Source organism: Erithacus rubecula (genome assembly GCF_903797595.1).
Source record: "Erithacus rubecula genome assembly, chromosome: 13".
Taxonomy (NCBI): domain Eukaryota; kingdom Metazoa; phylum Chordata; class Aves; order Passeriformes; family Muscicapidae; genus Erithacus; species Erithacus rubecula.
The window spans coordinates 6,411,038-6,438,469 of NC_136665.1; the positions used below are offsets into that span (position 1 = coordinate 6,411,038).

A 27,432-nucleotide genomic window follows, 5' to 3' on the forward strand; every position below is an offset into this window, starting at 1 on the left:
GCCTTTCCTCCATCTTTTCTGCTTCTGGGCCCCTTCCTTTGAGAACACCTCTCCTCTTGCACGTTTCCAACAGCCAGGGATGTGCTCTGTTGAAGCCGGGGTTAAAGTAGTAGAGGATCTAAAACAGGGAAAGGGGAAGAGTTAGTTGCCACCATCCCAACACTGGAAACCTCAAAGTTACTCCAAATTGCAGCAGAGGATCATGTACTCTGAGGGCCATGTAGAACCTAAAGATCACACTTAAGCTTGTGATGGTTGTGTTCAGGTATCACCACCCCTGGGGTTTTGCCTTCTGAGAGCAGAGCAGTGTAGGATTTTCAAAAGGAAAACAACTGTTTTTGAAAATCAAATATCATTCTTTCTCAGCAGCTTCTGTGCAGCTATGAGGAGGCAGATAATCTTGTTGGTCTTTTGATGCACCTGCTTGGCATTGGGCAGGTGCCACAGGGAGGTCTCAGATTTGATGCAGCAAGACATGGAGTAAAGACATTCAGAGAAATCAGGTTATGCCGAATCTGTGCCTTTAATGGGTTCAAACTCATCAGATCTCACAAAAATGTATCTTATCTGCATTTCTACTAGGCAGAAAGACTCAGTCAAACATGCCTGAGCACAGCCTGAGAAGGAAATGAAAACCAGACCACTTGCTCCCATCCCAATGCCCCCATCACAGAATCACACACTGGCTTGGATTGGAGGGGATCTTAAAGATCATCAAATCCCAACCCCGCTGCCTTTGGCAGGGATGCCACTCACCATTCCAGATTGCTCAGAGCCCCATCCAGCCTGGCCTTGAATACTTCAAGGGATGGGACATCCACAGACTCTCTGGACAACCTGTGCCAGGGTCTCACCACCCTCACAGGGAAGGATTTCCCCCTAACACCAAATCTAAACCTGGCTTCTTTCACTATACAACCACTGTTCCTTGTCCTGTCACTCCCTGCCTGCACAAAAAATCCCTCTCCCTCATTTTTATAAGCCCCCTTATAAAAAGCAGTTTCTTTTCAACCTACAAAAGGCCCTCTATGAGGAGGTCTTACTTGCTGTGCAGGTCCCTCTCCTCCCCCAGATTATCACAAGCAGGCTGTACCTGGCTGTGGGCAGAAGCTGCTGCTTCCTCTGCCAGGAATTCGGGCAGGGAGGCAGATCTTTGGAAATTCCGCTGCATTTTGGTGAATCCATATGCATTCAGCTGTCGCATGAAACTTTTAATTTTCTGTGTGTGGAAGACCTGCTGTCCTCCCCTGCCCAGCACCTCCACTTCAAAGAGATCTTTGTTGATGGCCACACATTTTCCACCTTCACTCCACCAAATTGACTGAAACTTGCCACTTTCCAGCATTTTCCAAAGCTTCTGTGGAAAGCGCAGGGATGAGAGCTCTTGCTCCATGGCCATCGCCCTGGACAGCTTGGCTGTGCCCTACCAGCTGGCAGGAAAGGCCAACTGGCACCAACAGACAGAGGTTCCAATGGAACGTGCTGGCATATCACTGTGGTGCCTGTGCTGTGGGGACATTGCAGGTGACATCTCAGTGATGGTTGGCAGTGGTGCCCTGGCTGGGGGAGCAGCCCAAGGAGAAACTGCTGAAGGGAACTTGTTGCTTCTCTGTCCCAGAGCCACCAGTGGTGGGAGTGCAGAGCCCAGCAGTGTGCACAGAGCTGACCTGAAGGGCTGTGGGCAAGGAGAGGCCTGGGCCTCTGGTGTCTGGCTGCACCAGGAGTGTACCCCCAGGAAGGAGCAGGGATGGCTGCAGCCTTAAACATCCCACAGCCCTTTTGGGGAAGTTTTCTGGCTGGCCCCCTCTGACACCTGCAGAAACGTGCCCCCCCTGCACCCCTGCAATGCAGAAACAGCAGCTCTAGCATGGAGAATCCTTTTCCCGACATCTCCTGCCCCAAAGCAGAAGGGATTCCTTGATGTCAACCCATTGTCTTTGCAAACTTCTTGAATAGGATTGCACTTTTCTTTTTTTACCTTGTGGGTTTAAAAACAGCTGGGGGAGATGGACCAGGGGACACACTTACCTAATTTCTAGCACAAGACTCAAAATCAGTAAGTTTCCTTTCCATCCATGAATGACCCAGCAAACAGACTGGGGGAACAAAGCCCAAGCCATCTGTTTAAGAGATGTTCTGGTTTACTTTATCAGAATCACTCCTGCTTTGTTCATAAATGCAAAGTCATGAACACAATCCCATGAATTCTTCTTCTCAGGTAAGCCATCCATCCTTCTCCCTGCTGCACTGCCTTCCCACAAAAGAGTCTGCTGGTTCAGGGGTGTCTGTGTGCCTGAAAAGCTCTGCATTCCTCCCTGCCCTTTGAGGTACTGCATCTGAAGAGATGCATTCCTTCCTCAGACATGGTCTTTGTCCACATAACCATGGATTTTGGATCTAGAAGTCTGAAGTGGCTTCTAGCATGGCCTGACCTGTTCCTCATTAAATTCTTTGCCATTTGAATATTAGCTTTTCTTTCTGTGCACTGAAATAAAAAAGAAAGTGATGCTAAATATGCCCAAGGCCTGAAGGAATCTTGTACAATCTATTTTAGAGAAATCAAAAACTAGAAACGTGTTGTGATTGCACTCTCACTTATAAAAGCAGGAAATGGAAACATTTGCTTTAATTGAAGGATTCCACCACCCAAAAAAACACCCCAAGTTGCCTTCTAGATAATACACAAGCAACATCTATGATGGCCAAGTATGGTTAGTTTGTTTAGCCCTGGGGTGCCACTGTATGACACCGACGGCCAGAGGTGACAGCAGATCACTGGTAAGACACTCTCATCTGTGAGAGTTCAGAGCAAACGTCACAAGAGAAAGAATTAAAGAAAATTCATGTCAAGAGGGTCAAGGGGCCCTTAGGAAGAAGAAGCACACATTGGTTCCAGCAGCAGAGCTTCCAGTCTCGAATCGCCCAGTTCAGCATTCAAACATCCTTGTGGCATTACGTCCCCCGGGTTTGGGCAGGATGGGGTTTTTCCAGCCCCTCAGAAGCGGTGGCCCTGGGAGCCAGCCCCCTCCTGAGGCCCAGGGAGGAGAGCCCCAGGCCATGCGGTGTCCCCCCGGTGTCCCCGCGGCCGGAGGGCCTCCTGCCATCCTCCCGATGAGCACCGGGGGGCAGGCTGGGGCCGCCAACAGCTGCCGTGGGTGGAGAGGGAACAGAGCAGGAACGGGATGAAACGCAACGCGGCTGCACTAGAGATCAACCGGGACAATCTAGGCAGCTTTTTTGTGAAGAATACATAACTCTGGATGATAAAAGTGCTGAGCGCTCTTTCAAATGCCACCTCCCAGCCTGCCATCTAGGCATTATCTAGTAATTCTCAGCAAGTCCTTCCCTGGGCTTATTTGTATCACTGAAAGAGATCACTCAGAAAGAGACCAGAACCCAGGATCTGCCCCCTCTGTCACATCGGCAGAGCCTTACACTGCCAGCCCTGCCAAAGCTGTAATACCTGCATGCTGCAAAGCAGTAAAAGCTATTGCAGAGCATCAGACACTCCCAGAATTCAGGTGAGTCATTCTTGCATGAAATTATCGTTAACCTTTGACTTTAAGCCCAATTCATAAAATCCTGAATTTCTCTCTAGAGTACATGGGTCTAGGTTTAGCAACTAAACTTGATGTTTACCAATTCTGTACCACAAACCCCAGTTCTCACATGTCATGTTGAAACTTAAACTGCTGAGCATGCCAGTGTATACTCATACCTTTGCAGTTGTGAGAATATTCCAAGGGACAGCACACAATGGTTCTGAAAGCCACCATGAGACTTTTTCAGAAAAAGGTGAGGTTCTCAACAAGATCAGTGGTGGGAAGAAGTCTTTTGCCATCTACAAAAGAAGTTTCAGGAGCTGGACTTGGTGAATGCAATGTGCACATGCTAAAATGGAACCAGCACCCAGATCTCCCAGCTGCTATCAGCACTCTCAAAATGAGGTCATTCTGTCCCCGTGATCCCAGAATGGGTCCTATGCAGCTGTTTTGTGTCCCATCCCAATACATCCTGGAGATGGAGGCAGTGGCATTGGGCAACCAACCCTGCAATGTTATGGCATAGGTCGAAATGACCACCTGGGATGTGACAGCCACCCTGTTATTGGCACTTTGCATCCAGAGAGCACAGCAGGGACGTAGGCAGTCCAAGCACAGAGCTACAAGGAGCCAAAGAATATAGATGAAGATTCATAGCACAGAGAGTTGTTGTCCAAGCTCCTTTGCTGCTGCTGTGGAAGGGGCAGCTGCAGACAGGTTAGACACTGCAGAAGGGAACAGACCCACCAAGCAGCTCAGCTGATGACAGTGGCATGATCCCATTGCTTCCATGGGGAGAAGCTGCTTTACATCAGCTGAAGATGTAGCTTGCTGCACATCAGTTTATTTTTTCTCTTACTAATGACTTTGTCCTACCCTTTGTGCCAAACCAGTTTATTTAGAGCCCATATTTCTTTTCCCCACCTGCCTTTGTGCTTATTACCCTTCCTCACAGAGCTGAAAAAAAGACAGGAGAAAAAAAACCACCTTTTTCTCAAGTAAGTCCTGACCTAAATGCAAATCTGTTCAAGCAAATTCAGAGAGCTTTGATGCTGCATAAGAAGAGAAAGGGAAGGGCAGCAGCCTCTACTGCTATCAAAACAGATCTTTACTGCTGCGTAACAACCAGGCAATGAAGCAAAAGCCACTGGAGTTTAAAGAGGAAGCTCAGCCAAAGGTCACCTGGCTGCCCCAGGTGCTTGTTATCAGAGCCTTGAAAAGAGGGAGGAAAGTGACACAAGCTGATTTATAGCAACAGCAGGAAACAGCTGACAGGGCTGGGGGAGTCCTCTCCTCTCAGCATGCAGAGGGTCTCTGCTGTTGTAAAGCAAAGGGGTGGCAAAGCCTGGGCTCTGGAGTTGCTCAGGACACCAAGAGAAAATACTTCTGCTTCAGATTTGAAGCTTGTGCTAGGCAGAGAGTCAGAAAGCCCCTTGTTAATTGCTATACCCTATTTTATTTGCTGCCTAGTCTTTGCAGTGAATTTGTACTACTTTCACTGTTCATCCATATAGCTGAAGGGCTGAGGGGAAGGGTGATAAGGGGTTGCATGCAGAAACAATACAGAGGAAAAAAACAGAGAAATACACTGCTACTCCCTCTCTGGAGCTACACAGTTCTTAAGCCATCCAAGAGGGAGGGAGTAAAGGGAGTTTGCACATGCCTGCAGTTTCCAGAACTAGCCTAAAGGAGAAGGATTCAGGAGTGAGAAAACCTGGCAAGCTGGATCCAGCCAAAAAAACCATCAGCAGCTTTCTTGGCGTCTATGAAGTTATCTCTCTCCACTTTTATCAGTTCTAGTATCTCAAGCCACTCTAAGATCTTAAAATCTGTTACAGGAATGTAGATCAAACCTGGCTTTAAAATGTTTCAGCACACGTGGCTCAGCTGTGCTGATCTTGCTGACCAAGGGCAGGTGGCTGCTTTCAGTTCCTGAACTTTCTCTGCTGGTGTCTGCAGGGGTCAGCAGAGTTCAGGCTTCACTGAACTCACTATTGCATCAACCCAGAGCCCAAAGTGCACAAAAACTGATGCTAGGAAAACGCTAGCTGAGTTCACAGGAGGGAAGCTGAGACCTTTGGGACATGGAATTCCTGACTCATGGGGCAGATGTCCAGCACCCACACCCAGCAGGGTTTGTTGCCACACAGCCCCTGGTGCTGGGGCTGGCCTGGCCAGGGCAGGTAACACTGCATGGTCCAGCACCACCCACCAACAAAGCAGGTTGGTATTACCAATGCCATGGAAGCATGTTCCAGTATTCACCTCTCCCCATGGGGCTGCTTTCTAAACAACATTGAGCACTGGTCTGGATCACATTTGGCCTTGACTTTTAAGCCTTTAATCTTATGGAAAAGTTCGTTGTCTCAGAATTTCCCAAATCTGGGTCCCCACTCTGCAGATTAAAGGAGGGTATCAGTCAGACCCTGCTGAAGAGTATCAAGTGTCTGTGGAAAATGTCACATGGGAAAAACTAAAAGGTGAACACTGATTCATTATATGAGCAGAATAGACAGGGGAACATCAACCTTCCTAGAGAAACTCCTGCTGACAGGAGAGTTTACTCAGCACAGGCAAGCACAGAACTTCCCATTCCTTCTTCTAAAGCACTACAGTGTCAGGAGCCTTGCACCTCCTGAAGTCTCAGAGCTGGCTTCTCTCCTTCTACACACTATTCCTGTGTGTTGCAGAGAGGAAAAGAAGATATGTGTGACCAGAGCAAACCACAGAAAAAACCCAAATATCTATTATATTTGGGCTGAAGGGCTGGGGGCAAGGAGAGGCCTGGGCCATATTCAGCTGCACCCAGGACTGGTTCCCCAAAGAGCAGCAGGGACAGCTGCAGCCTGGGACATCCCAGTGCCCCCTTAGGAAGCCTTTCCAGCTGCATCTCTGACACCTGCAGAAACACCTTGAAACTATGCATCTTACATGATTCACTAGAGAAGCATGTTACAAGCTCCCTAGGAACAAACTAGCTCTTCAATTGGCTATAAAAAGTTCTGCAAGCAAGGGGAAAAGGTTTTCCTTGTTGAAACACATTGCAGCAATTCTTTGTGTGGAGTAAACACTCTTCATGCCAGCAGGATCAATATGAACAACCTGTCTTGGTACCCAGTTCTGAGCTGCTGCTTGTCTCTCTCTTGCAGCCCAGTGTGAGGCAGTTTGGCTGCAGCATTCTGTGGTCTCTGTAAGAGGGGAGGCTATTTCTGAGGTGACAGAGACCCAGCAGATGGCTAAGAGCCCAAAACAACCCCTGAGCTCACCTTGTTAGCACTGCCAGGTTGCTGTTTTCTAACAATCTGTTCTAAACACTGGCTAAGTTTGGAAACAGTGCTAAAAGCAGGCTTGTCATGGTCATGCCAATGAATGAAGAGCTTGTCAACAGAGGGAGTCACCAGCAGCACAGAGGAGAAGTATAAACATGACTATATTTCCTCTATAGAATGGTTTATATCTAGGTGTGAATCCTTCAAACAGCTGCAACAGAGTTTTAATACTATATTAAGGGCTAGAAGATTGGAGCATTAGAGGATATTTCTCTGTCTAGCTCTAGCTCCAGTCTTTTGCAAATGGCTGTAAATCCTCCACTCGAAACACAGATTTAATGAGCCAGTTCCTAACATGTTCTGACCCTTAAAAAGTGTCCATATTCAGCTTTTGACTCCATCTTTAGCTCCAGAAAATCCTCAGCAACTTAGGTTTATTCCTAGGGCAAAGCTTACCAAGCATTCACAAAAGACATGGAACAGCAACATGCAGTTGTTGGCAGCAGGGCAAACCCTCTGGGGTGAAGAGCCAGCACCAGTGATCACAACACCACCTCTCCCAACTCAGCCCTCAGGAAGTAAATTGTGTTTTTTCCTGTGAAAACAGAAAAGGGAAGAAAGAAGTTGATTTTCATAGGAAGACAGGTAAAAAAAAAAAAAGCAGGGGGGGGAGGTTCTACAGCTGCAGTGAGTTTGAGGTGTGCTGCTTTGAGTTATCCTGAGATATAGGAAAAGCCTGTAGATGTAGGAGTCTCCTGCAACACTTCAGGCCTTCTCAAAAGAATTTATTTCCCACTGAAAGTCACCCAGTTCTGCATTTCTGGGTTAGGTTTACTCCCTCTTGGAGAGCAGAAACATTCCTTTGCCTTTCAGCTCAATGCCAGGCCTGCAATGTGACTGATAAATCAAGCCCTGGCAAAATCAATCATATTCTTGTCTAACACCATACCTTGACACACTGATGAGTTCTTTTTTCATCCTCTCCTGGAGATGTGGGAAGCAGCTGGAACCAGGCCTCTGTAAGAGGAAGCAACAGGATTTCAGGCATTTCAAAAATAGAAAGATCAGAAATGTTAGGCTTGAACCAAGTGAGGCAGTCAAAGCCTATAACCCCTGCCAGGAGGATGAGCAATGCAAACAGTGGATGCCTGTATCTGAAGGAGAGATTTTCCCCAGTCACAGCAGAGGAATATGTTTAAAGTAGCTGACTTCTGTTTTGTTTACTCTTCCAAAGACAAAACCAAAAGTGACGCCATATTGTACTTTAAGTGCAGAAGGAAGCATCTGGGAACAGCAGCAAACATGACAAAGTCCAGACCAACCTAACAGAGACATGAACAAACCCTCTTGTTCAGCCTGCTGAATATGTAGATGTTTATCTATTACAGCCTGCTACCACAGCTGAACAGAAAATACCTGCTGGGCTTCAGGATGCTCCAAGCAGCCAGGAGGAAAAAAGGAGGAATATCACTCAGCTGCTCCCCAGGGGTTGCTTGGTCCCTTGAATCACTGCTGCACAGAAGGACCAGACCCTCAGCAGGTGTGAGCAGACCCCACAGCCTCTGCCATAGCTGCACTCATGCTGGCTCCAGTTGAAAGGCTGTACAGCTACTGCCCAGCTGGCAAGCTCCTGGCAACTTCTAGCCTATGCCAAGTAGAAGTTGAGGAGCAGAATGAGGAAATGATCCACTGAAACTTGTTCTGTGTGAGGGACTTCCCCAGAGAAACAGCTTAAGAAAGGCATTGCCTTCCCAGGAAAGTGCCACACTAAACCTGGAGAATGGCCAAGCTTTGGTTCAAACAGGCTGATTAGATCACAGAAGCCAGTACCTCTGCCAAGTGCAGGCACTGGCTGAACACTGCTGTAATTACAGATGAGGTTCCAGGCAGTTGTTTCTAACTCCTGTTATTTTTATTATGTATCTTTCAGTATTTTGTGTTAACCTGAAGAGAGATGGCATCCAATTTCAGGGGTAGGAGAAATTCCTCCTTAAGTAGAGTGGTCCAAACCTAGTGATGCAAACCTAGGTGTACCAAGAAGGCCCTAACTGTAAAGCAAAGCAGAAGTACTTAACTTGCTAAATCAACTTATTGAACAAGCACATGAGGGTTGGCAGCATTTAGTTCTGTCAAATTACCCCAAAGGTAATTCTTCTAATCAGCAAACATTTATTGGAAATTGCAGAGGTACAGTAAAGGACCAGCAGAGAAAGGGATCAGCTGTTTCATCTGCAACTGTCCTGACCTTCAGGGAAAAATCTCTCAAGCACAACATGGTTGCCATAAATACTTACACCATGACAAAAGATGTCAGAAATGCAGGCTGTTGCCATTACAGGATACTCAGCCAAAGCAAAACTGTATGGCTTTCAAACTGTGAATTTAAAGAGCAGCAAGTTTCATGACAGTGTGATGTGCTATCCTAGAGTTTAGAGGGCAGGAAAGTGCAGCTGTCATTGAACACAAATATACTATTTACTTTTAAAGATGTTAGTTTCCAAATGACAATAACTCATTGCCAAGTTTCAGATCTAAACTAAGCAAGTTCATAAAAGTTCATCAAGGCAGAGTTCACCAGAACTCTGATTCCTTTAATGATTAACACTTTTTTTTTGTTTTTAATTCCTGGTCTATATGCTCTGCCTCAGGGGATTACCAGGAGAACTGCACACCAGAATCTCCATTTAGTCTGCTGCTAGCTGAATGGACATTTGCTCTGACTCACTTGACACATACAGTCAGCCAAGACTGAAGTATTCAAGACTTAGTGTTGTTTCTGAAAACAAAGCCTCATTTGGCAGTGTAGGATTTCACAGGCTCGTTTCTCAAAGTGTCTTCTCAGAGTGCTCAGTTCCTCCTTCTGTCTCTTGTAAGCCTGACAAGACAGACCACCATCCCCAAGGAGGGCAGATGCAGGGCTGCTCTGCTTCTTGTTTGTAAAGTATTACAACACAGTACAAGCAAATGATCTAACCTCACATGAAAAGACATCTTAGATAAATCCCTTGCATTGAATTAATCACACTGACGTTGCAGTCATGGGTGTCATGGATAAAAATGACCCAAAAAAGAGGAGGATGACAATTTTCCATCAGGGATTATTTACTCTAATTATAAACAGAGATTTTCAGCTCTCTTAAGCTAGGCCAAACAACTAGCACCTACCTGTGGCCTGTTATCTTACCTGAGGACTATGCTAGAGCAGATTTTCTGCTATATATCTGAAGTGGGCTGCCTTGATTTTACAACTTCAACAGCAAAAACATCATTTTACTGTTACTGCTGAATATACATTTCTTGCATAGTTACAGAAACATTTCCTTGCTACTATAAAGAGGTACACTTATATCACCTCCAGATGTCATAATTATAAGGTAAAAGTGCCTGACACCAACCCCACCATAAGCTCTTATACCTTGCTCAGTGTGGTAAAAAACTCCACCCCTGAGCTGAGCTGTGGTCTCTGCTGTGCTGGTGAAACTAGCATTCACAATAGGATTCTGGGCTTAGACTATGGAGAGAAAGCTTCAACATTAAAAAATAAAATCATCAACCACATTAAATTAAGTTGAGCATATCATTTATGCAGCCCCTGTCCTTCCCAAGTGAAATGCACCTCTACAGATGTGGTGCTCTTACAGCTTTTGACCTAATGTTTTCATGCAGTAGGGGAGGTGAAAAGATGACACAAAGAACACATACAGTAAAACACCTTTGCAGCAGGAAAATCAAACCCTCTACACTATAAAAGCAAGCAAAGAGTCAGGTCACTGGGCTCAAGCAATTGCTCAGGTAACAGCCTGAGATATCTGAGTGGTTTTCTTCAGACTGGATGACTGCTTAGACAGATTGTGCAACTCTGCAAACTCAGCCTGATGTCCAAACAGCAGTGTCTGCAACAGCCTGACTCTGTATTGATATCATTTGTTTGTGCATTGTAAATAAACAAATAGTGACTCACAAGTGACAGGTTTGAAGAAACCCAGGGCAGGGCTTATAGCACAGGCTAAATCATCACTTTCCCATCTGTCCAGGCACACAGTACAGAACGGGCCTGGCTGCAGCAGGGTAACTCCAGCAATCCCAGGCCAAACCCTCACTCCAACAGCTCAATGACATTTGGCCTAACTGGCAACAGCAGCCCTGGCCTGGCAGGATGACCCCTAAAGGTGGACATTCACACCATATCCTCACCCAAAAGCACCTTTCCCCAGCACGGTGTGTGCCATCCACCCTCCAGATTGCTACACTGAATTAGTACTGGGCAGGTGAAAAAGATACAGAAGAGATAGATAGAAATTAATGTTTAACCTTTTCCTGCCTTACACTACTGGCAAATAGTTGCAAGCAATCCAGAAAATTTTTTTCACTCATTTAGTTTCTACTTGGTGAAAAATTTATTTTTCCTCTGCTATGCAAAGAGTTCCATCAACAGCAGACCTAAGGAAACCGGGTCCCTCACAGATTTAGCATGTGGATAATTAGTTTCTGGTTAGATTTTTTTCCTCATGGCTGCCACAGTTCAAGTCTGCTACAGTCTGTTTCTTGGTCAGTGGATGGCAAGGTCTCTATCAACTGGCTTTGTGGTTTCAGTGATCTCTTAGGAACCTTTAAAAGCTTTACTGCTCTTTGAGCTTTTCACTGAACTGAAGCATGGCCATCATGTTCAAAGCTGCTGGCAGGCACTCAGCACTCAGCACAACCACAGCACTACACTGTGCCCTCATGGAGTTCAGCTTGAAACAAATGGAAAAGGAAGCCAAGAGCAACTCATGTCCTAGCCTAGCATAAATCCTTTAAAACACAAGAGGATTGCAAAACCAAATCAGAAAATGCACCAAATCAGAAGATTCTTGTTTGTAGGCTCACCTCCTCTATTCTTAGAGATGTAGTCTGAACCTCCAAACCAAAGCACTTGAACAGTCATGATCTAGTGACTGGATCTTCAGCCCTGAACACCCAGAGCATAGGGAAGCTCTCCAGTGCAAGTCTCCTTCTCCTATCACCAACAGTAGCAAGCCACAACTGCCTGGCATAAACCCCCCTGTCATAAGAGGAGAGTCAGTCCTTTATCCTTGCAGCCCACCACTGCACAGGACTGCCTGGTACTGCTGGAGAAGCTGGATATGAATGGATGGCTGATTCATGCTGGGACACTGGGACATTTTCTTGCCCCCCCAGCACAATCTCACCCAGCACAAGAGAGCTGTTAAACCAGTTCCCTGCATGGCCTTGACTCCCCTGGGCTGAGCAACCAGAGATGTCAGAGGATTACTTGGAGGCTGTGATCCTTAAGGCTTTGTCTGGTTGTAATTAAGTCACCTCCTAGGGAGGGAGTCCTGCCTGCTTTACCCAGCAGTGTCTGGGCAAGGCTGTGCAGGGACAGAGAAAAGCTGCAAGGGCCTACTTTGCAGAAAGAGCAGAGGTGTGCTAAGACCATCTCACTGAGGTTCCAGCTGCCTCATCTTGCCTCCTTACCTCCCTCAACCTGCATCCAGAGGTGCAGTCATCTCCAAGTCCTTTCTCTCTTGCCCAGCAGGGCCCAGCTGTGCTCACTCATTCCTGCCCTGGGCAGGCCAGGTCTGTGCTGAGCCACTGCACCACCCCAGAGGTGGAAGCCAAGATTTGAGCATTGGCAGATTGGGGGCATGCAGGAAAGAACAACTCCAGGCTGCAGAGAGCTCACTGCAACACAAACAGCCAAGGTGGTTTGTTTCTTCAAGTACCTTTTACTTTGACATTAATTCAAATTAGTAGTAGTTTCATCCACAGAACTACTGAAGCTTCCAAGACAAGTAACTGGTGGGAATACTACTTGCTATCAGCCCAAATCATTATTCAAAACTCAGGCTGGTGTTTGCTTCAAAGACCCTCCATGTTCCAATACAATTCACCCACTGCCCACAAGTTTTACATCTGAGGCTACAGTAACTGTTAAACTGCTGTTCATGGTTTGGGCAAAAACCTATATTGAACAATACTGAGACTTATCTTGATATTAGCAAAGCAAAGTTGAGCAATGGGAGATGTGCTCTCGCAACAGAAAGCTGTGCAGGGCCCCAGGCCAGGCAGAGTGCTGCCAAGGCCTCCATGTCAAGGGGTCAAATCCAAGGCCCACTTAATCTCATCTCTTATCCAGACAAACACCAGACACTTCCCAAAGAGGTGCAAGAACCCCAGACTGCCTGTATAGGTCCTGACCTGACCTCCAGCACCTCAAGACTGGTTTATGTCTGGACAGCAATAACCAAGTTTCCCTCAGGAAAGCATCCCTGTTGATTCCAACACCAAGATGCCTTGTTTTCCATTTAAGAACCTGAGCTGGACACTCTATCTTGCTAAATTTATGGTCTCACCAACTTCTTAAGAGAATGAGACACACACAAGTAAGCTCAGTTAACCAGCGGCTTAAAAGGATTTTCTCACAGCCCAATCATCCTTTAGTTAAAATCCACAATTTCATGGCAACAAGCCCCAGATAGGCTGGAGATGTTTGGAACAGGAGGTTCTTCCCAGTTACCACACAATACATGTTTTTCCTGGGTGGCTATTTGTTGCCACCAATCATGCTGAGAACAGCACTGTTCCCTGTGGCACAGTGGATCCAATTTATAATAAAACCAAAAAGAGAAAAAAAAATAGGCCAGCTTTGACAAGATCTGCTTGACTCACTCCTGCTGCTGTGTTTAATATTGTTGTAGAATTGCTCCATGCAGGGAGCAATTTAGAAAAAGCTTGATGAGAAAAAGCTTGTGATGAGGAAAGCTTCTCTGCTTTTCTTTAGAGCAGCTGCCTGCCCAGGACAGATGCACTTGTCACGTATGTGGAGATGGCTCATGCATACTAAACGAGCAACTCATTCAATAACCACACGTTTATGAGACAGTTTCTAATCAAGTCCTTCCTCCAAGCACAGATAACAAGCCATCCTCAACACTCTCACCACAAGTACATGACAGCACCAGAACTCTGCTGTCTCCAACACACAGCAGCCTCATTGTGCAAGGACCCACCAAGCCAGTGTGACAATCCCAGCCTTGGGGCACCCATCCCCCACTAACTCAGAAAATCTTGTGCTAGGAATGTACCCTAATCCTACATCTTGACTAAGCTGTGTGCAGTACACTGGCAGTGCACATGGCAGTGCCTCCAGCTAGGACACATGCTGCCTGCTTCCTTAATGCTCTACTCCATGTGAGTTCACAAAGCATGGGAGATGTCCTGCTACTGCAGGTGAAAAAACATCATTCAGTTCAAAATTTCATTGCTGTGTTGCTTCCTGCATTGACTTCTCCAGACTGCTGTGGTGTGGTGGGGCAAGGACTGCCTACCCTGGGCTGAGACAGTGGGAGAGCTGGGATCTGCAGAGAGCTCTTCAAGTATTAAATAGAAACCACCAAGAACAAGATACTGAAGAGGAAGGACAGTTCAGTCACAGACAGATATGCTTAATCAAGACAGCACAGGAGATGCTATTAGAAAACAAGGAACAAAGGCTGCAGGAGGCTCTATGTGAAACAGAGTGAGCAGCTCTGCAAGAACCTGTGATCTGGGAAAAAGTCAGTGCACCTCCAAGCACAAGAGGTGGTGCCAGGAGCCTCCTGCAGCTGGAGAGGCTTCAAACACTCAGCTTTAGGCCAGGTGAATGGGAGGGGACCCAGCAAACAGCAAGGCAGATGCAGACAGAGCCTTCTGCTCACTGCACAGCCCACCTCCCAAAATGCAGCATACTGAAATCTCATTTTACAATTACGAGATTGTGTTGCCTCACCTTGGTTATGAGTGAAGCCTCTGAGTGATTTTAGCTTCTCTTGTCAAACCCAGCTGTCTCAAAAACATGGTGTTCCTACATGCTTGAAGGGAAAGAGAAATTCCACAGTGAGCAGGGAGAGAGAGGAGCTACATTGCTGCTCCTGTCAAGAAAAAGCTGCAACTCTCACCTGCCTGCTGGCTGTCCAGCAAGCACACACACACAGACATTTTCCCAAGTGAGAATCAGCCAGGGCACAGAGTGCCTCCCACTGAACTGATATTTAGTAGGTGATTTGGGAGAGAAGCGAGCATAGGGAAGGATACTAAGATTTATTGCATCAGAGGCAAGTACAAGTGAAGCTGGACTTCACCATATCTCTTGTGCACAGGGCAACTTGTCCCTTGCTTAGCTTACATTAGGAATTTATGCTAAGGGCTTTCTCTTTTCTCAGTGGGTATCACAAGGTGTCAGCTCTGCTACAAGCAGAGTGGAGCAGCCCCAGGGTAATGGCACCAGCACAACACTGAGATGAATTTTGGTTGAGGTCCCAGTTTTACTTTTGGCATCCAAAGGCATTTGCTTGTTCTGTGTCCCCTTTTCACCCCAGCAGAACAGCTGTGTCCTAGCAGAGACTGCTCCTCCAGCAACATGGCACCAGTCTCTGCTGTGCAGACACAAGACCAAGGTAAAGATGAGCAAAAACCACCTCCTCTTCACCAAAACCAAGCCCAAAGGTCAATAAAGGACAAACAACCCCCAACCACTCAAGTCAAGTTCCTATTGCCTAAGTTAATGCACTGTTCCCATCACAAGGCACACTGTGCTTGCTCAGAGCTTCAGAGCCTCAGAGCTTCCTCTCTCCAACTGCTCTGCCCAGGGTGGGTGGAGGAACAGGCCATGCTGCCTGCCACATCCCCCAGGAAAACTTTCCTTGCTCTACCGGAAAGAACTGCTGTGTGGAGGATTCATGCTGGATTTCTCCTACTTTTGAAATTGTTTTTCTTTTCCAGTTGATGCTGACCTACATAATAAGCAGGTCACTGGAACACAAGAGATGTTTTTTGAGGCAGAGGAGAAAAGCCAGGCAGCTCCCCCTCCACACGGGCTTCTGAGGACAAAGTGCTGCTTCCCTGGGGTCCCACTCTGCAGCCTCCTTCATGCTCCTGTCCAAAACCAGCAGGAGCTGCTGGGATCCCACTGGGGATATGCATGGACCCTGAGCAGAACATGAGGCTGGTTAAAGCTCCATGGGGGACTGAGGGGAGCTTCAGGAACACAAATCTCCCTCACGTGAACAGCACACAGGCCACGTGCAGTCCTTGTGCACAAGGCTGGGAGCTCATGCAATGGCCTGGCTGCATGGGACTCAATCCCATGGGCAAAGCAAGCTCCTACCAAACCACCAACAACGGGAGGGAAGGAGAGAGCAAGAATATCCCTGTGGTCCAAAACTCTCCCCAGCAGAAAGAAGAATTGGGTTGTAGCAGGTCTGCAGAGCACAGGAACACAGGACTGAGACATTGCCAGCTGGAACAGTGCTCTACCTGAAAATCTGGCAGGTGAAAAGCAGGGTTAGAAGAACTTGAACTCAATTTACTTCTCAAGCTCCAGTCACCATTGCTGCTTCTTTATGGGGAGCAGCCCTAAGGGCTTGCCACAATAAAGCACAAACTAGACATGAAAAAGATTTGAGTAACCAAGAGAAGAGATGCCCTGGGATAACCTTTCAGTATCCATATGGTTTAAAGTATGGCAGCATGGAACTGGACTGTCTCAGGGTGCTGTCTCCAGCACTACCCTCCCCTATCTTGCAGCCCATCTCTTCCCTGCTCCTGAACAGGAGGCAGCTCTGTGAAAGGTCTGTGTCAGCAAATCCAATCCCCACTCTGACTATGGCACTGCAAGCAGGAAGCAGCAAGTTACCTACCCACGGGTAAAGCAGGGATCTATTAGAGAAATTAATGTAATGTGATCCAGCCTGGGGCTCAGAGTCAGTCCCAGAAGGATACACAGAACGAGTAACCAGAGCAGGCAAGGGTAAGAAACTCTCTCAAACAGCCTGATGGTTCAGATAGCTCCAGCGACAATAGTGCAAGTCTGGTAACTAGGTCACAGTTATGATCCTTAATTAATCCTGAAGAGACCCCATCTGCCATGGGGAACATGACAGATAAGGTGGCTCATTAAGCACAGAAGCAGGGCAGGGTAATACCAGACCCCAGCCAAGTAGCTTGTGTGAATTTTGCCCAGGCTGCTCCCTGCCATGCTTTTAGCCAGGCTCTCCCCATGTCCCCTGAGGAAGCAACAGCAACCCAGAGCCTGTTCACAAGCCCCTGCCCAAACCACACTGACATAATCCATGACACAGGAGAGAGATGAGATTGAAAACAGATCAGGGCAGCAGACATGAGGCTCCAGCAGAGGAGCTGTGTACCAAATCCTGATGGACAGCTGAACCCTGGATCCCTGGGCTGTGCTTCATCTGCAGCTCTGCTCTTCTCTACATGACCCTGTGCTGAGTGGGGTGTGCTATCCCAAGTCACTTCTTCCCACAACTCCTCTGGGAGAAGCAAAGGGATACCAGCTTCTCTGCTTGGGCTGTCTCAGCTTGCACAGAGGCAGTCACAGCCATGGATGCTGCAAAGGGGCACCCAGGCCAGGAGAAAAGGGCCTGACACTGCAGCTGATGGATGCTAGGAGAGGTCACATGCTGGCAAAGCCAGGTTGTTTACCTGGCAAAAAGAGCTGGCCCTGGCCATGACAGTGGAGAGCCCATCTGCCAACAGGGAGCAGAGACTGACTGAGGGTAAGGGCATGGATGACTGGCACTGGGGAGAGCAGTCTAGGTAAATGTCATCTGCCCTGGCCTCTACAGCTGGTTGTGTTTTGCTTCTACACATGATCCATATCAATCTCTTGATCTGATTAAATCCACTGGTGACAGGGAGATAAGATAATGTTAATTGAGTTTTCAAGCTCTGCTTCTGCTACTTGAGCAATTAAAAAGCAGCCACTGTCAGCAAGAACAGCAACACCTAACAGAGCTTCTGAGGACTCAGGACAGAGCAGGAGCATTAAAAGTAGTTGTTTCAGAGGACAAATGGGTGACTAAAAAGCCCTACACTCACAACTGTTGGAAACTTAGTACTAAAGAGCCATGTCTCTGGGCACCCTTATTAAAGTGCCTCTTGTGCTCACTACCACTCCCAAAGGCACTCCATGCCCCAACACACACAACTGACAGCATGCCAGGGAACAGACACAATTAAACCAGGACAAGTAGAAAGGAGAAAAGCTGACAAGTAAACATAAAACAGTATTTTTACCCAAGGAAACCTTGAAAAGCAGAGCAATCAAACTCACAGTATATGCACCATCACTGTAGACATGCACTGTTCTCCCTCACCCAAGAGCAGCTGGGTGAGGGACTGCACTACTTTGAGATCATTCCATGAAAACTGGGTCACTGGCTATCAAACCAGGAGATGGTGCCAGGACTTTGGGAAGGATGCACTGAAATCACTTATTCTAATTAAAAAACAAGCTTAGGAAGCATCTCTAGTTTATTTGCTCTTGTAATTAGAGCTTTAAATTTCAACTATTTGCTCAAAATCTCAGTGTTCTTTATGGCAAATAATTCTGACAGGGTTTTTACTGTGGTGGCAGTTTTGGGAATTAAGCTGAAATAAACACAGGAAAGATGAGCACCTTTCCAAGACAGAAGTACAGAGAGGGCACAGGCCTCACAGAGCAATGCAAAGACTCACAAGTGAACTCAGAGCTTGTCCCCATCAGACCCCCCAAAGAACAGCACAGCTGTTTGCTGTGCCAAGCACCAGCCTCCTCTCTACCTCTTGCAATCGAAGTACAAAGACAGGTTCTACATAAGTCCTGAAGATCCTTCTGGATTTCAGCACTAGAGAGCACAAAGATCCAGAAGGTTTGCACATCTTTACTTGTTAGAATTGTTGGCTTCTGTTTTGTGGATGAAATGGTGTCTGTCTCCTTCTCATCCTCCACTACAGTGGCCCATTCTTGCTGCAGGATGGAGAGGATGAGGTTCTTGGAGAGGATGAACATCTGCTCCATATCAGAGCCTTGTGAGTAAGTGTGCATTGCCCAGCATGGCATGCCTCCCCAAAATTACTTCTTGTAAGATACTGCTGCCTCACAAAATTCAGCTTGACAAAAAATACCTGACCTCACACCCACCTGACACAGAGATTGCTGAGCACACTCCATCAGAGGCAGAAGAATTAACCTGTAAGTAGTGAATGGGCTGTGGAAAAACATTGCAAAGCAATTTAACCATCCCTCTACTTGTTAAACACTGCAGTAATACATCACCTGTGTTGTATTTGCAGACTTCTAAGTCCCAAATTACTACAAAGAAATACAAAACTGCCATCAGTGCTTTTGGAGAAATAGCCACTGCCAACAAAAGCCTTGTGCAGTGGAGCTAATTTCAAAGGTTTCTGGTGCTCTTGATGGCTGGAGACCATCAGTTATCCTTTGCCCTGAGTTCTCTCTCCACACAGACCCACTACACCTCACTCTCACAGGGTTCAGTGCTTCCTCCCAATGTGATGAATCATCCTTGTCAGTGCCTAGTGGGGATATCTCACAGCAGGTCACCTGGAGTAACACAGAATTATTTTAATTTTGTATTAATTGATGTATTATTAAATTTCACAGTGAAAACACAATGCATCTTTTTGAGAACATGAATTCTGAATTGGTTTTTCAAGTTAAACTTTGAAGCAGAGACTTTTCAAGACTAGGGATCTTTAAAAGAAAGATAAGGAGGCACAAAACTAAATAATAAGAACTACACCCCAGTTTTTCTACAAGCTTGTGGGATGTCTGCAGGAATTTCTGGGTGCAAGTCTGTAGAGAACAGATTATCTAATGTCCATAAAAGCTCCATAAGATTATCAGAGTTCTCTATAAAACCACAGCACACAGGTCAATCACTAGATTCATCACTAGTGCTAAGCCAGCAATAACCCTTCACTCTCCCTTGGTTTGTTCTTACACTCAGTGTGACATGAGAAACTAGGCACAGAAGTAAAGAAAATGACTTAACCTCGGGTTTGTATTTTTGCCATTTCAATCTTAATTTCTCAGCTGATCCCTCTCAAACTTTTAGTTATGTAATGTTTGTACTTCCATCTCTTTCTAGGACATTGTCTAAAATCAGTTTTGATCTTTGCCCAGGGCTGGGCCAAGATGCATTTCCAAGAGAGAGCACATGCCTCACCCATTAAACAGTGAGATTCCAGAAAATAAGATCTTAAAATTCAGAGTTCTTTACCGCATCTCTTGGAGACAAAAGAGCAACACATTTTCCTACCATTACCCCCACCCCAAGCCAGCACAACACAACTAGGTTTGCTCAGCACACCAAGCCAGAGACAGCTCGCTCCTTTGACTCCTCTAGTCCCATAGATCTCAGTTGGAATGATGTTCAAAGCAGCTGCAGAACCATCAGATCTAATAGATCAATACAGACAAGGCTGCCAGCAAGGTCACAGTACCCCAAGAAAGCTCCCAGTGCAGCTGTCCTGGCATCCTCACTCGCACTGCTCCTGGTACCGCCTGTGCTGCTTGGCAGGCAGAGCCTGGGAGCCTTGCAAGTACAGCCCAGAGCTTTGCATCACTGAGGCTGTTTGTAAGACTGCACACAGAGCACTTGGCAGCTTTGGGGAGAGTTCAGTACAAAAGCAAACAAGGAATGGAAGCTTTGTATACTCCAATAATCCCAATACGTCACAGAGGTTCTCTGATCTGCAGCTTTCAAGTTCAGATTTGGAGATATGATGTTTTCCTCCCTTAATATTTCAGCACAAGGCCCCTTCTTCCCCAGAGCTGACACTTCTCATTTTAATACCTTATTACCATCCTCTAATTTTATCTGTAATCTTCAGTGCATAAGGAGGAATAGTATGTCTTGCATCTCACATGTTAAGCAACAAGAGCTATTGCAAAACAGCACAGCAAACACCATGGAAAGAATGCACACTGGGAGGTGAAGCATTTTGAGTTGGACCCCAAGAAGGGTGTAAGATCATCCTTCCACCTTTCTAGTGTATACACACACTGTGGTGATACACAGATTCTTCCACCCACAGGAAAGTTTGGCTCTGTTACTACACACTATCATGCTATTTTCATGGAAAACCTCTACTTAAATATGAGGCATCCTTATGCTCTACTGCTTGGCCACTTCAATCCTTTAGATTATTTCTTGCAAGAAGCTGACTGTACAACTGTAGCATCTAATATTAACTATAATAACTAATTCTAAAATTATAAAGTTTCCATGACCATTGACGGAAACAATGAAAGATCAAAAACTGCTTTATACTTTACTCTGTTACTGCTTGCTTTCTCCAAGACAGTTCTTAAAACCATCTCACCACCAGCAACATCTAATGCTATGCAATGTCTGGATGAGGAGAAAAGCCAGCCATGTAACAGAGCTCTGTTGCCTCACTGGGTACTCATTCATGGGATAACACCCACACAGAAACGCCCGGCTTGGCTCTAGTCAGGAGAGGGATTTTCCCCCACCTTCTCACGTCAACAGCAGGTATTTCATTCTGAAGTGCTACTCTTCACTTCACTGAATTTCACTGATCTCTGCAGGAGAAATTATATGACTAGATGTATAAAAGAAGAACAAGCCTTTGCTGAGACAAACCAACAAGCCTTACTACTAGTTATACTGTGACTATTAGGACTTCACTGGATGCCTTTTTTGCCATTCCCAGGCTGAAAAGGCAATCTTACTTATATTGCTACACCTGGGGACAAAAGGGCAGCAGGAAATAGTACCGATTAAAAACTGTCCAGTCACAAAATCTTCATTTTGACAAAAAGAAAAAAGGACATTGATTTATACAAAGGATTTAACTTCCTGTATCAATGTGAGTCTGTGGTGACTGGGAAGAAGAAAGGGCAGTTTTATTATGCTACTGCCTCCTCAGGTGTCCATGGCAGGCCCATGGGACAGGTAGACGAGTCAGAGAGATGATTTTTGCTTGTGATTTAAAACTGGTAGACACCAATTCCCCACACAATCCCTACTCAGTCCCCCCTCTCTGTTGGATGGGGGAGATAATCGAAGAGTGAAGGTGTAAAGCCCTTTGGGTTGAGACAAAGTCAGTTTAATAACTAAAAAAAGGAGACAAAAGTAACAAAGAGAAAACAAGTGATGCAAAAACCCCCAGTTGTTTACAACCAACTGACTGATGTGCTGCCGGTCCCTGAGCTATGACAGCCCCAGCCAATCCCCACCTTCCCAGTTTAACTGCTGGTTTTGATATCATATGGTGCAGAATATCCCTCTGCTCAGGTGGGGTTGCCCCTTCCCAATTTCTTGTGCAGTCCCAGCCTACTTACTGGCAGGGCAGTGTGAGAAACAGAAAAGCCCTTGACACTGCATAAGCACTGTTCAGCAGTGACTAAAACATCCCTCTGTTATCATGGCTGTTTTCATCAGAAATCCAAAGCACAGACTATACAAGCTGTTATGAAGAAAATTAACTCTATCCCAGCCAAAACCAGCACATTTTTAGAGGACAAGAGGGAGGGAACAAGGTATGCTCCTTCTTTCTAGCAATTTTCTTGACAGAAAACTCCTAACATTGACATTTGTTTAAGGGAAAGAGCATTGAATTCACATTTTCTAAGATATTTCTGCTCACTATTGAGTAGACTTCAAGCTCCTAAACTGGATGTGAAAGGTGCTGTCTCTGCCCGAGTACCTAATGAGGAGAAGTGAGGGCTGAGATATGCAAGAAAAATTACAGGCTGAATAACTTTCTAAGAGAAGGAGGAAAACTGTGTGAGAGAGGAGGAAAACTATATGAGAGAGGAGGAAAACTATGTGAGAGAGGAGGAAATGAGGGTGTGGAGGCAAGTCATGGCAAGTACAGCAAAGCCCACAGTAGCTCCAAGGATTAGTGTATCATTTCCTGCCATGTGCTGCACAAAGCAAGACAAACTCAAGAATGCAAGATTAAAAGAAAAATAATTATTATGTGATTTTCCACATCTGAAGCAAGTGGAGAAACACCAGGGAGATATTCTGGACTTAAGATAAGCCACTGCTGGATGTGTGAATCAGCTGGGCTGTGTACTGCAGCAGCAGTGTAGGGTGGTGCCCTTCAGTGGGACAGCAAGGTGCCTTGTATGAGGGTGGCAACAGCTTCCACTGCCCAGACTGAGTCTGACGTACACCCCTGTGATGGGACTTTGCCAGGAAACCAAACTCCTCTGCATCAATGGGCAGCTCCTGGGGCCTGCCAGACAGGAAAAGTGTCCTGACCCAACAGCTTTGTGAGGGCCCACCAGCAGACCATGAATTTTAAGAGTCCCATTACAGTAGGGAACAAAACAACTCACACTTGTTTGTATGACATGGGTAGAGATCTTGCCTGGCCCAGCTCCTCCAGCTTGCTCAAATTCTCTGCTGCTTAGAGGGTCCTATAATGAAGTGATATTTCCTGTTCTGTCATGTAAAGAAGACACTGGCTCCAAATCAGGAAGCATGTTAAAAAAATTCAGCATTAGAACTGTCACTATGCAGCTGCTATAACAAGCCTCCAATTTTGCCTTAAAAGGTAAATGAACTAAATCCTCTCTAAGAACTGCTGGTCTCAGGACCGGAGGTGGAAGTTCTCAGACGAAGCCTGGAATCCGAGTCTGGATTAAATCCAGATGTCAGGATCACACCCACTCCCTTGGAAAATTCAGATCTCAATATAGACAAGAGAGGGGGATTTTTTTTTCTGGCTTGCCCTCTCTGACACTGACTGGATGGGAAAAAATTAGGAATATGCATAGCCCTGACTTCAGAAGTGGGCAAAAGGGATTAGATGTTACTAATTATAGTGCAGTTATAGCCTTTCATTTGATCAGGCTGAATGTAGAGGGGCTCTGACCCTTGCTTTCCTGCTAAATATCTAATTTCTCTCTTTGAAACATAAAAAGCATTAAATTAATGAAAATTCTATTAAAGGAGCTACCTGCAGACAAATGCAAGGGCAGATGAATGCTACAAACCTGTGAGCCAAGTTCTGTTTCCAGGAATATTGGGGAAAACATGCTTGAGAGAAGAGGGATGGGAGGGAAGTATTCAAGGTAACTTACACCTGACCCTACATAGTGAACCAGCAACATGGAAAGAAACCATATTCACCAGCAACTCTTCAGAGACATCTGCAGACATCCACCTGATCTTGTGATAAGGCATTTTTTTCCCCATTTCAATTTCTCTATGGGAAGCACTTTCTGTGGCTTCTTACCCACCACCCAAACTGCTGGATTTTAACCTTGTTTTCCCTTAACCTTTATTTAACTAAGAAATTGACAAATCATCAGAACAGTATGGGCTTTAGAAAACCAAAAGGATAGCAGAGAGTCTTCTCTTCCTCTGCCACTGCAACACATGGGCCTTTCAGGTAGATTGAGCTTCCTCTGCTCACCTGGTCTCAGGGACCAGCTCTAAAGGCTGCTCCAAAGCACAGGTAGAACAAGAAAATACTTTCTGACCTAAATTTTGTCAGGGCCAGCTGAATAAATTTATTCTCACACCAGTGCTATCCCATCTGCTTAAACCCTTTTCCTCCTTTATTGCATGTTACTCTGCCCTTTCCATACTGCCAAGCAGCCATTCCTTCTCGCTGCCTGCTGTACCTGCTGCCTCTCTCCAGCCCACGCCTGCTTTTTCTCTCTCAGGATGGGCTCCCTGCTCCCTCCTGGGCTGCCACTGGCCCTGCTGCAGACTGTCCTCCTTCTGCAGTGTGGCAAACAGCATTTGTGTGGCACCTCATGTTGGTTTTCCCCGAGTCCTGTAGGATGGCAGTAATACACTGCCACAATTAACATCCTTACACACCGTTTAATTAATCCACTGAAGCCCTAAGACATTTTAATTGGTGTCAGCTTTATTGGTATTTACTTCACCTTCAACACATAAGCTCTAGCAGTATTTCTAAAGGGAGGACACTGGCAGAGCAGTTGACAAGACACCCTTTTTTCCCTGCTCTGTTGCTCCCAGTCAGCTCCATGCACTGACAAGGACAGTTCCTTCAGCACCCTCCAAGATGAGGGTCAAGTTAATGTCATTCCATCGCTCTGCGCAATTCCTGTCATGTACAAGGTTAAATGAATTCACCAAAATCAAGCTTTAAAAGAAGTGTTACAGCAGTGTTTGATTAACAGCACAGATTGGAGGGGAGGCTGACAGGAAAACCGAGAGTTCTGCTCCACTTGGAGATCTCCATATCATAGCCAAGGTCACCGTGTCTCAGCTGCCAGCCTTGAATGATGTTTGTGGAAAAAGCAGATGCTCTTCAGGCTTCACATGCACTTCTGAATACAAACTCACAAGTCTCTGAATTCCAGCAAGCAAGCAAGCAGACTAATGTACTCCATCCCTCAGCCCTACAAAATGGAAAGATGCTGCTGTTCAGATTACCAGGATAAAGAAGGATTATCAGATTTCTGAGGGATCTAACCTGCTGTGGCAGGTGTCCAGGCAGACAAGTGAATCGTGATTTTAAAGAGTTAAGATTTTAGCTAAGGGTTAGAAGCAATTCATATTGATCAGTGTGTAAGTTAGAGAAACAAACAATAGGTTAATGATTATTAGATGCTTACGCTAGAGATAATAGAGGTGTCGTTTGCCATTATGAGCTTGTTTCAGTTTTGATTATAAAAGAGATGGAATAAGTGAACCGTTAAAAGTGCAGATTGAAATAATGGAATAATGATTAGCACCTAAACTTTATACCAATCACTAAGCAGGGGACATCAGATTCACCAGAGGGTCATGGAGACCTGATGAAGACATTCCTTACTTCATCCTTCAAGACCACTGATTTTTAGAGTAACTGATGTGATACAAACCTTCAGGATAGAGAGTCAAATGTTGATGTTCAAGGGAATGGGGACAGCAGTAATCTGCAACACAGATCAGGTGTCTTTAAACTTCAAGTACTAATTAGCTATTATTTTGCTAAATACTTGAGGCATATAACACTAGCCAAAACCCAGCTGTGGGGGAAAAAAACATAAATAAATTCTTAATGAGCAACTGAACTAATAAATCAGAACACTATCTTGGTACTAGCAAGTAATCAGGACTCCTGCTATCACAAGTGCTACAGAGGCTGAGGTCATATACCACTGCCCTGCTTTAATCATTTATCTACAGAACAAATTAAAACTAGCACATACCTGGTCTAATGATGCCAATGATGCATTACACTGACAAATACTGAGTAAAGATCTGAGCACTGAGACTCCTTATATAATACTGTCTTAAATTTCTAATGAGCAATAAGCAAACTGTCCTTAAAACACACCTACTAAAGCTCTACTAAAACCCAAATCCCACACCCTACCTTGTAAAGCCCCAACTAACTTTTTCAGGGCTTTGTAAACAGTACATGAGGGCAGAACTCTGTCTCCCATTTCCTGCCTCACTTCTTAGTAACACACTGGAGCTGACATCAAATCTGACATTTGGCCATGAGGTTTTCCTCCTAACCACCTTACCCAGATCCCAAAGTTTACAAACTGCATGCAGCATCCTCAAAGCGAGTCAATGGTGAATAAAAGAGTCAGGCAAACACCTTGCTGGTTGTCCTCCAGACAACTCCCTCTGACAGAGGAAATGTCTAAAGACTAATCTGCAATACCTAAATGCTAACTAACACTTTTAATAGTGTTTTTTTATAGCCAAACTTGTGTTCAGCTGCCACAGTCCTACACAGGCTTTGTATTTCTCTAGTCACGCTACACTTGAGCACCTTCTAGTAACTACACAATGTGACTTCATGCAAGGCAAGAGCCAAGGGTGACCTTTAAGAAAGCTCTACTCCAAACTCCACACCTGTTACAAAACCCACTCCTGCCCTAAAGCACCCAAGACAGCTCTTGGCTGTCTACCCAAATCTTGTTCTTCCGTGAAATTGTTTCACAAGATGAGGGGAAAAAATGCGTAGTCATTTTTTCTTCTCCATTCTTTCCACACTTGAGCAGCCAGTGCTTACAGGAAGGAGCACCACTTCCTGTAGTTTAAATGGCCACACACGAGAACATCTTTACCCTCCCCACCAAATACTCCTGTAAGCAAACAAGCTTTAATGTCCATTGCAAACCACAGAATGGAGGGCTCTACTTTACTTGTTGCTGTTGTTCTTTCCTTCAAAACCCGGCAAAAATGCAATGGTGAAAGTCTGAGCATCCCCTACAGAGGAGCTGCTAGAGTCATACCAGCTGTAGAGAAGTGAGAGGAGCTCATAATCCCACCAGCACCACCCGAGCCCCCGGGTATGGTCTCTGTAGGGAGTCAGAGGCAGATTGAGGAAGAAGACACCGAAATGCGTTGGAGCAGCGCTGGGTTTCCCCCAGCGCAGCTCATTCAGAGCTCGCCTTTTCCCACGAACGGGCGCGCTGGGGTGACCCCCAATCTCCTGCCCTGGGGAAAAGGGATCCCAAACTTTCTGCGAAACAAGCACTGCACAACCTGCGGCTCTGGGGAAACCCAGAGCAGCGCTTCCCATGCGGACCATGCCCACACAGCCACCGCTCAGGGCCGGCTGCCCCCGTCCCCTCACGGACCCTCGGCAGGCTCCGAGTCCCCTCCGTACCCTCACAGCAGTGAGGGAGCGGCTCGGCCCCTACCGCACCCTCACAGCGCCCCTATTTCCCCATGGCAGCCACACACGACCCCCAGGGGTCTCTCCATATCCTCAGAACGCCTCCAGTCCCACATAACCCCCGGAGGTGCCTCCACACCCTCACGCTGCCTCCAATCCCACATAACCCCCGGAGGACCCTCCGCACCCTCACA

General features: G+C 46.1%; 2 long non-coding RNA genes across 3 annotated transcripts; both read right to left on the reverse strand.

The window, feature by feature from the left end:
- On the reverse strand, window positions 1-27,295 carry LOC306807607. 2 transcript variants are annotated; one of them, XR_013775752.1, is made up of 3 exons: window positions 26,133-27,295; window positions 25,482-25,535; window positions 1-118 (listed from the first exon to the last, which is right to left on the reverse strand). It is a non-coding gene; the product is annotated as an uncharacterized lncRNA (long non-coding RNA). The 2 variants fall into 2 exon arrangements; XR_013775753.1 differs by lacking the exon at window positions 1-118 and adding an exon at window positions 24,247-25,016.
- Window positions 1,404-8,771, reverse strand: LOC306807608. The gene is made up of 3 exons (XR_013775754.1): window positions 7,761-8,771; window positions 7,268-7,406; window positions 1,404-2,793 (listed from the first exon to the last, which is right to left on the reverse strand). It is a non-coding gene; the product is annotated as an uncharacterized lncRNA (long non-coding RNA).
- Window positions 27,296-27,432: the final 137 nt, after the last annotated feature.